This window comes from Alligator sinensis, unplaced genomic scaffold, assembly GCF_000455745.1.
Source record: "Alligator sinensis unplaced genomic scaffold, ASM45574v1 scaffold1030_1, whole genome shotgun sequence".
Classification (NCBI taxonomy): domain Eukaryota; kingdom Metazoa; phylum Chordata; order Crocodylia; family Alligatoridae; genus Alligator; species Alligator sinensis.
The window spans coordinates 185,352-193,021 of NW_005842592.1; positions in this window are offsets into that span (position 1 = coordinate 185,352).

Here is a 7,670-nt window from a genome sequence, read left to right on the forward strand (position 1 = left end):
ATAATTAAATATGATAACACAGAACGTTTGCTAGTTTGGTACATACAAAAGAAATGGTTTGAACAAATCACAAATCCTCAGACACCTCAGTTCTGTCTTAAATTATAGGAATGATCTGTCTCCATACATATTACTGAACTATTGTAGTGTCTGGAGTCAACTGAGATTGAAACCCTGTTCCAACCTGCATGGTACCAACATACAGCAAAAGAAAGCCCCTGACTTACAGAGCCTATACCGTAAACAAAGAAAGCAAAGTGGGGGAATAAAGAAGAATGATAATCATTCATTAATAAACTGACCCTAAAACTGATTAGCATCTCTTCTTAAGTACTTTAATGAAATAAAATCTTCAAATATCATTTTTATTATTTTCAAATTCCAGTTACTAGGATACAAAATGTACTTCCTTCCCAATAAAAGCAAACAAAACCCTGACCCCCCCCGAGGAGGTCAAAAGTGAATAGTGCAACACTCCACTAAACACAAGGCACAGAAAGGAGAAGTATCAGATCAAAAAACACAAACAAACAAACAAACCAACCCCACTAGGCCAGTTAAACAGGGAACCCTAGAGTCCTGGTCCCCCAGCCCTCTTCTTGGATCACTAAGTAAAACTTTATAACACACTAACTCTCCATCTCCTCCTCCTAATGGCAACTTAGCTTGCCAAAGTGGAAATGCAACAGACATTTCAAATGACAGTGTTTTAAAACAGGACAGAAACTTAAATCAGCAAAGGGAAATGAAGGTCTGTAAACAAAGGGCATTTCTTACTGCATCCCATATGCCAATACTGCATTATTTTTATATTTTTAGCCCCTAATTTTAGTTTATATTTGACCAAAGTGCAGGAAATGGGCAATTTCCAAAATATACCACTTGAACCAACCAGCTAAACCCATACTGGTTAGATTCTTATGCAAAATGTTTTACAATAGTTGTTCAGTTATGCAAACCTTGCTGGCTGTCTTAATTTGGTGTTATATGCCAGATGATCGTAAACAGCACGTGATGGTAAAAAATTCACAGGTCTGTTAACTCTCTTCTGACAAGAGTCATGATTTCTTAATGGTTGCAACACGTGCTTCAAAGCAGAAACCTCAGACGGTTGAAGCTACCAGGCTGTGCTGAGGGACAGCCTAAAGCTCCTCTTCACCTCTGTCAGCATCTAGTGTCTTTTGAAAAGTGCCTCCATGGCATTTTTGCAACCTCAGCAGTAGAAAAAAAGGAAGTCAAGCCACAAGGAAGGTCAAAAGAAAATTCCTGAGTCTGAGAAGCGTACAGAAAATAGAGTTTTCTCTAACAGCACTTCTCCTGTGTCGCAAATGACACATTACAAAATAAACTAAATTAAATCCTGTCAATACAAATAGTGACTTTCTTGTTTATACGTGTGCCTGCTAGCATAGCACATGAGCTCCAAACAGGTCATGGACCAGTACCTACTTTGGAAATTGCTTAGGTAGTAATTGCATTATGGTTTGGAAAAAAAATCCAAAAAATCTGAACTATAAAGCGAGAGCTCCTTACCATGGTTCTCATAAACAAAGAATGACTAGACAAGAAATGGGTGAATTGTGCATGTTGGCTAAAGCAATCACACACATACCCTCTTTTGTTACTCCACAGAAGTCCATGCCTAAAGAACTGATCCATTATGAAAAAATAATACTGTACTCTATATTTACAGTGATATGCCTGTAGAAACTTTCATCACAATCAGAGTCTAATGAATCTGTTCCTGCTTTGCCAAGGCAACACTTTCCCTGTGGTTTAGCAATGTTTCTCAAATAAGGCAGCCAGGTGATTAAGTGAAGTTAAGATGAATAACTATTTTTTAGAGTCCAGATGTTTGATAACTAAGTTAAGCAGCACCCCCTAGTCCATGTCCATCACATACACTGATAACAGCTAGCCTCTTATTTAAAGCTCGGCTTTGAATATGATGGTGTATCAAGTAATTCAAGTCACTTAAGCAGTTCAATCTTAATGAAGCTAGACTCAGAAAACCACATGAACAGTTGGCTTGTAAGTCAAAGTTGCCTAAAAAGCCAGAATCTACAAAATGACCTTTGCCTGAATGGCAGCTCTTCAGCTGAATAATTACACTTGAATTCCTGCCTAAGATTGGAAGTTGTTAGATAACTGCTCGGCAGCCATACACAACTTCACATTAGTGCACATGGCAAAAATGCATCCCTGCAGGATTAATAACTGTAACATGCATAATCACGCGACATGTTTTCCTAAGCCTTCGTGTCAGTGAGGTAAAAAACCGGTTAACATTTCCCTTCTCCATGCACAGACTTGAGAATGTCTTTGTACATGGGCAGAAAGTCTGAATAGGGATACAAACAGCATAACACACACACAAGAAAAGCCATCAATGCTTTCCTAGTGGGTAAGGATAGCTGCTGCAAAAACTTAAGGTAGGATGTTTAAAACGTGCATGTATTCTCACAAAAATTAAGACAAGTATAGTAACAAAGAAATATTTCATTCCCTTATTTCTCATCATGGTCTTCCTGAGTAGTTAGTAACTTTTCCTCCCTGCCCAACTTACTGACTGAAGCATGACGTACAAAGTCTGGACTGATACCAAGCACGTCTAGAATATTAAAACTTTTTTCTCAAAGAGTTAACAAGAAACAGGTATGAAAGGTGTTCAGCATTCCAACAGGTAGCAGCTGGCCCAAGTTAATGGAAATGGTGCTTTAAAGAAGCCTATAGATAGCCTGAAAGCAGATCTATAAATCAGACAACTATTTCATATGCAGCTAAACCCAGTTAGTTTTAAAATAACGTTTGCTCTGTTTTCAAATGTTTAAAAAAATGTGCGCTACGACTAACTATTTAGTAGAAGACGCTGTAGGAAAGATGGCTCGCCACAGCAAACACTTCAGACTAACCGAATGCGAACAGCTGTTCTATTTTAATGCCAGGTACTTATATTCTGAGAAGTAGCACAGGACTGATATTTTGAATCCATAACATTCTAAATATATTCTCTGATATGTTACTGGGAAAGCTTAATGGCAGGGAAGGCACAATCATCAAGCCAATCACTTAGAAGATAGATGGTAGATTATATTATTCTGACTATTCAGCAGTACCAACAGCAGTGCCAATTTAAAAAAAAAAAAAAAAGAAAGAGAGACTTACGCCAGCCTGTTAAATGTATCTGTGCCAAATGCAATGCAAACAATAGCATTCCAAAGCAGATCAGGGACATGAGTGGTGCATGTGATGATGCCTTGGGGGAAAGAAGTTAACAACAGCTTGTGTGAAACAAGAGCTAGACAATTGGTGAAAAAAGATACACCATTACAGGGATGTCAAACACACAGCCTGTCTTTGGGGGCTCCAGGCAGGCCCAGAAATTCAGGGGTGGAGCCTGCTGCAGAAATCAGAGTTACAAGGCCCCACTCGGGATGCCCACCGGCAGGGGGGAAGCAAGGCTGTGCACAGTGTTACTTGCCCCACTAAGGGCAAAACAATCCCATGCACTGGTACAGGCTGTGAACCGATTGGCTGGGCAGCAGCTCTGCAGAAAAGGCCCTGAGGTGACACTGGACAATAAGTTGAATATGAGCCAGCTGTGTACCCTTGTTGCCAAGAAGGCTAATGGCATACTGCACAGCATTGGTAGAAATGTTGGCAGCAGGACAAGGGAAGTGATAATTGCCCTCTATTCAGCACTGGTGAAGCCACATCTGGAGGACTATGTTCAGTTTTGGCTCCCCCCCCACTACAGAAAAGATGTGGACAAATTGGAGAGTCCAGCACAGGGCAACAAAAATGGTGAGGGGACTGGGGGACATGGCTTATGAGGAGAGGATTAGGGAACTGGGCTTATTTAGTCTGGAGAAGAGAAGACTGAGGGGGGATTTAACAGCAGCCTTCAACTACCTGAAGGGAGGTTCCAAAGAGGATGGAGCTGGACTGTTCTCAGTGGTGGCAGATGACAGAAGAAGGAGCAATGGTCTCAAGCTCCAGCAAGGGAAGTATAAGTTAAATATTAGGAAGAATTTTCTCACTAGGAGGGTAGTAAAACACTGAAACAGGTTACCCAGAGAGTTTGTGGAATCTCCATCCTTGGAGGTTTAAGACCTGGCTAGACAAAACCTTGGCTGGGATGATCTAGTGGGGGCTGGCCCTACTTTGAGCAGGGGTTGGACTAGATCAGTGGTTCTCAACCTTTTTTGTACTAGAACCCATTTGAAAACATTGATGGCTAGTCCTGACCCAGTGAACCTCACTCCTAACCTGCTGCTGCCCACCCCAGGCCCAGTGTGAGGGATGGGGCAGGTATGTGTGGGACATGGGTAGCCCAAGCAGCCCCTTGCAGGCTGGAACTCTGCCACCATTTCCCATATTTTTCTCAGAGAATCCATTTTTAAATTTTGTTTGCGACCCTTTAATATATTCTTAGGATCCACAGGATGATAAATGTTGACTGGATGACCTCCTGAGGTCCCTTCCAACCCCCGTTTTCTATGATTCACTACCATCATTTGCCCCACAACTGTTCACTATGCTACTGCCATTTGCACCCCCTACTTATCCTCCCACTACTGTTCACTCCATTGCTACTGCTCACTCAGATACTGCCAGGAGCCCCATGGTACGGATCCAACCCAGGGGACTCCATCAATTTGACACCCCTGCTCTATGGACTAACGCTGAAATAACTTATGTGGACTTAAATGCATGAGATCAGACAAATATGTAAGCATGAACTTGAGTGTTACAACTGAATGCACAGTGGAACCTAAAATGGGTCTAAACCATGCTACATTCCTACGAACTGCAAACGGTAGCTATGGCAGAGAGAGGACACCAAGCTTCACTGTGGGAAACCTCACACTTTCAAAATGGCCCACCATCACCTGCAGCCTAAAGCCTCCTTAACCTTAGTGACACGGGAAGGACAAGATGGTTGCAACCCCCTTCCTCTGCCAGAACAAAAATACCCATTTCATTGGCGCTGCTTGTGTTGAGGGAGTGTAAATTAATTTTACTTGCTACAGCTCAACTGCCTGACTATGCTAACGATGGATGTTTGTCTCATCCATTTCTATGCTCCACCAACATGTCTACTGGCTTTATTCACATGTAAACCGGAGTGCAAAAGAACAATCTGGGACACGTTAAAAAATAAATCAAGGGTCCACTCCTGCATTTCTTGTGTGTCCATACCCAAGTCAGAAATAAATGTGTCCACCAAATGCAATACTAGGCATTAACATGTCACTGACCATCAGGTGGACTGGCTAACATTGAGACAGGAAGATTAACAGCATGGGAATGCTAGGGACTTCCACCTTCTCTAAGTGGTATGCCTCTTTGTACTTAATCTAATGCTCATTTAGAGGAGCTACCTAGTACAAGGTTGGCTGCACACAAAAAACCCACATCTCATTTTTATCAGCGTGTAAACCCTTGAATAGCATTACGAAACAACTGAACATGAACTCTATCTGATCTTTCTGAGGAAAGTTTTTTTTATATTTTAAGTAAAGCTACACAGGCTTATATTTTAAGCAACAGCTACACAGGCAATCTGTCCTAGCAGATTTCAAGAACATTGGCTGTACTGTAATTAATTTGTATGCTAAACATTTAGAGAACTGTGGTTGTTATATGGATTTTTGTGGAAAAGTTGCTCCAAAGTGAGAGAGTTATATGAGCTATCACTATGGAAAAAAGGTGTTTAAGCTAATCTATGACCTCCAGAAAAAGCTTATTAAAATAGCTATGCTAAAAGAACAAGATAAAATTAAGAAGCTGGAAAAAAGACCCTGGTCTCCTATCACACTGTTCCAAGACCATATGATTGAAAATTAGGATGTAACCCATCCCTAGAAAGAATTTTTAGTAAAACCATTACTTTACTATATAGTAAGACTCTGAGTAAGTTCCAGACTCTCATGCTGGAAAGTGTGTTGCAGCAAAATGAGGGGAGTAAAGTTAGTTAATACTGCAGATTAATTTAAATTTCAATGACCATTTTCTAGATGACCTAACTGTAATGACTTTCCTGAAACGGATTCAGGGCAATAACATTCTCAGTCTTTTCTGTACAAGCAATTTTTGCAGTTTGGAAATGCATCTGAGTTTTCCCCCTCCCTCCAACAGGCCATGTGTACCTAAAAGAGCAAGCAGTTCATTCTCCAAAGCAGTAGTAGTCTACTCAAAATAAGTAATAAGACCACTAATCAAGACTCCAGACAAGAAACTCACCACTATGGGAAAAATGAAAGGTAGAACAGTAAAAAATTAAAACATGCATATGTAGGGTGGGATTGAGAAGCTCTGACCCATCTGCTTCCAGATGTTCCAAGCAGTTGAAATCAATTAATCAGAAAGATCATTACTTTTACAATATTATCAGAAAGATAATATTCTACTTTTACAGTCAGAATATTTATCATGTAGGCAAACTTGGACCAAAAGATTTGGCACAGGTCACACTAATCTCGTTTTGCTGTGTAGTGATTTATTTATTGCGCCCATGGGATACGTGCAAAGCATCATCTAAGGGCAACTGCAGACATTCTGCCCTCACCTTGAGGAAAAGTCTCTCCCAGCTATATTAACACTAGGGGCAAGATGTGATATATAACAGCAGCAGCTTACACGAGAGTTCAAGTTAGTGGAACAGCCAAGAAGAGAATAGTGAAATCATGAGGTCTAAGCAGCAGAAATGACTTCAGATAAAGTCTGTCAGAAGAAGGAAGAAACCTAAGTACAAGATTAACACCCCCAGTTCTTCCACGACTTTCACACGGAGTCAGCTAAATGAACAACTGTTAACTAGAACGATAAAGGATTTTCAGTGCAGTGCAATAAGCACTAACCCAGTGAGAAAGGTCTGGTCATTACAGCTATCCTTGATTCCAACTCATTTCAAAAGAATGTTATTCCACGGCCATGGTGAATAATTCTGGCTCTATGCGGGTGGATCCCAGCTGGACATTTCTGAACCAGCTGGGCTGGCAGTTTTCATTCAGTGTGATCAATTTCAAAGTCTATCGCACACGAATGCATAGGTAAGCACAAACAGGCACCCACAGACGCATGAGCAACACACACACACACACACACACACAGGCATACCTACGCACACAGGCATACAAGCACACACACAAGAGGCTCTGAAATTGATACTGAGTTCTTGAAACTTGTCTGTGCAAGTGTATATACAGCACTGGGGACTCAATTAATTACAATGTCTCTTAGGGAAAGGCTCTGAAACCCACTGAGTGGTACTGGGCTATCTATATAGGCTTTCAGTCAGGGGCCAGGATCACACTGAGACACTCCATTTACAGGCCCTTTTTTGCAGGTTTCCAGGACAAACTAACATGGCCACAGCTGCAAGCAAGACTGCCCAGGGAGCCTGAGGAGCGGCCTGCAGAGAACCAAACCCTCCTGGGGGAGAGGAGGCGAGATCAGGCGATGCCTATTGGGAGAAAAGGAGAGAAAGAACAGGGAGGCCCCTGTGTGCTGCCCTCCAGCTCCCTGCAAGGGTCCAAAGCCTCTCCCCTCTGTTAGAGAGGCTTTGCAGTGTCTCAGGCCTCTTTGCAATGCTCTGCACAGAGGCAGGCCAGACCCCCGTGCAGGGCCCTGCAGCAGCAAGAGACTCTGCCAGGCCGCCTGCCCCT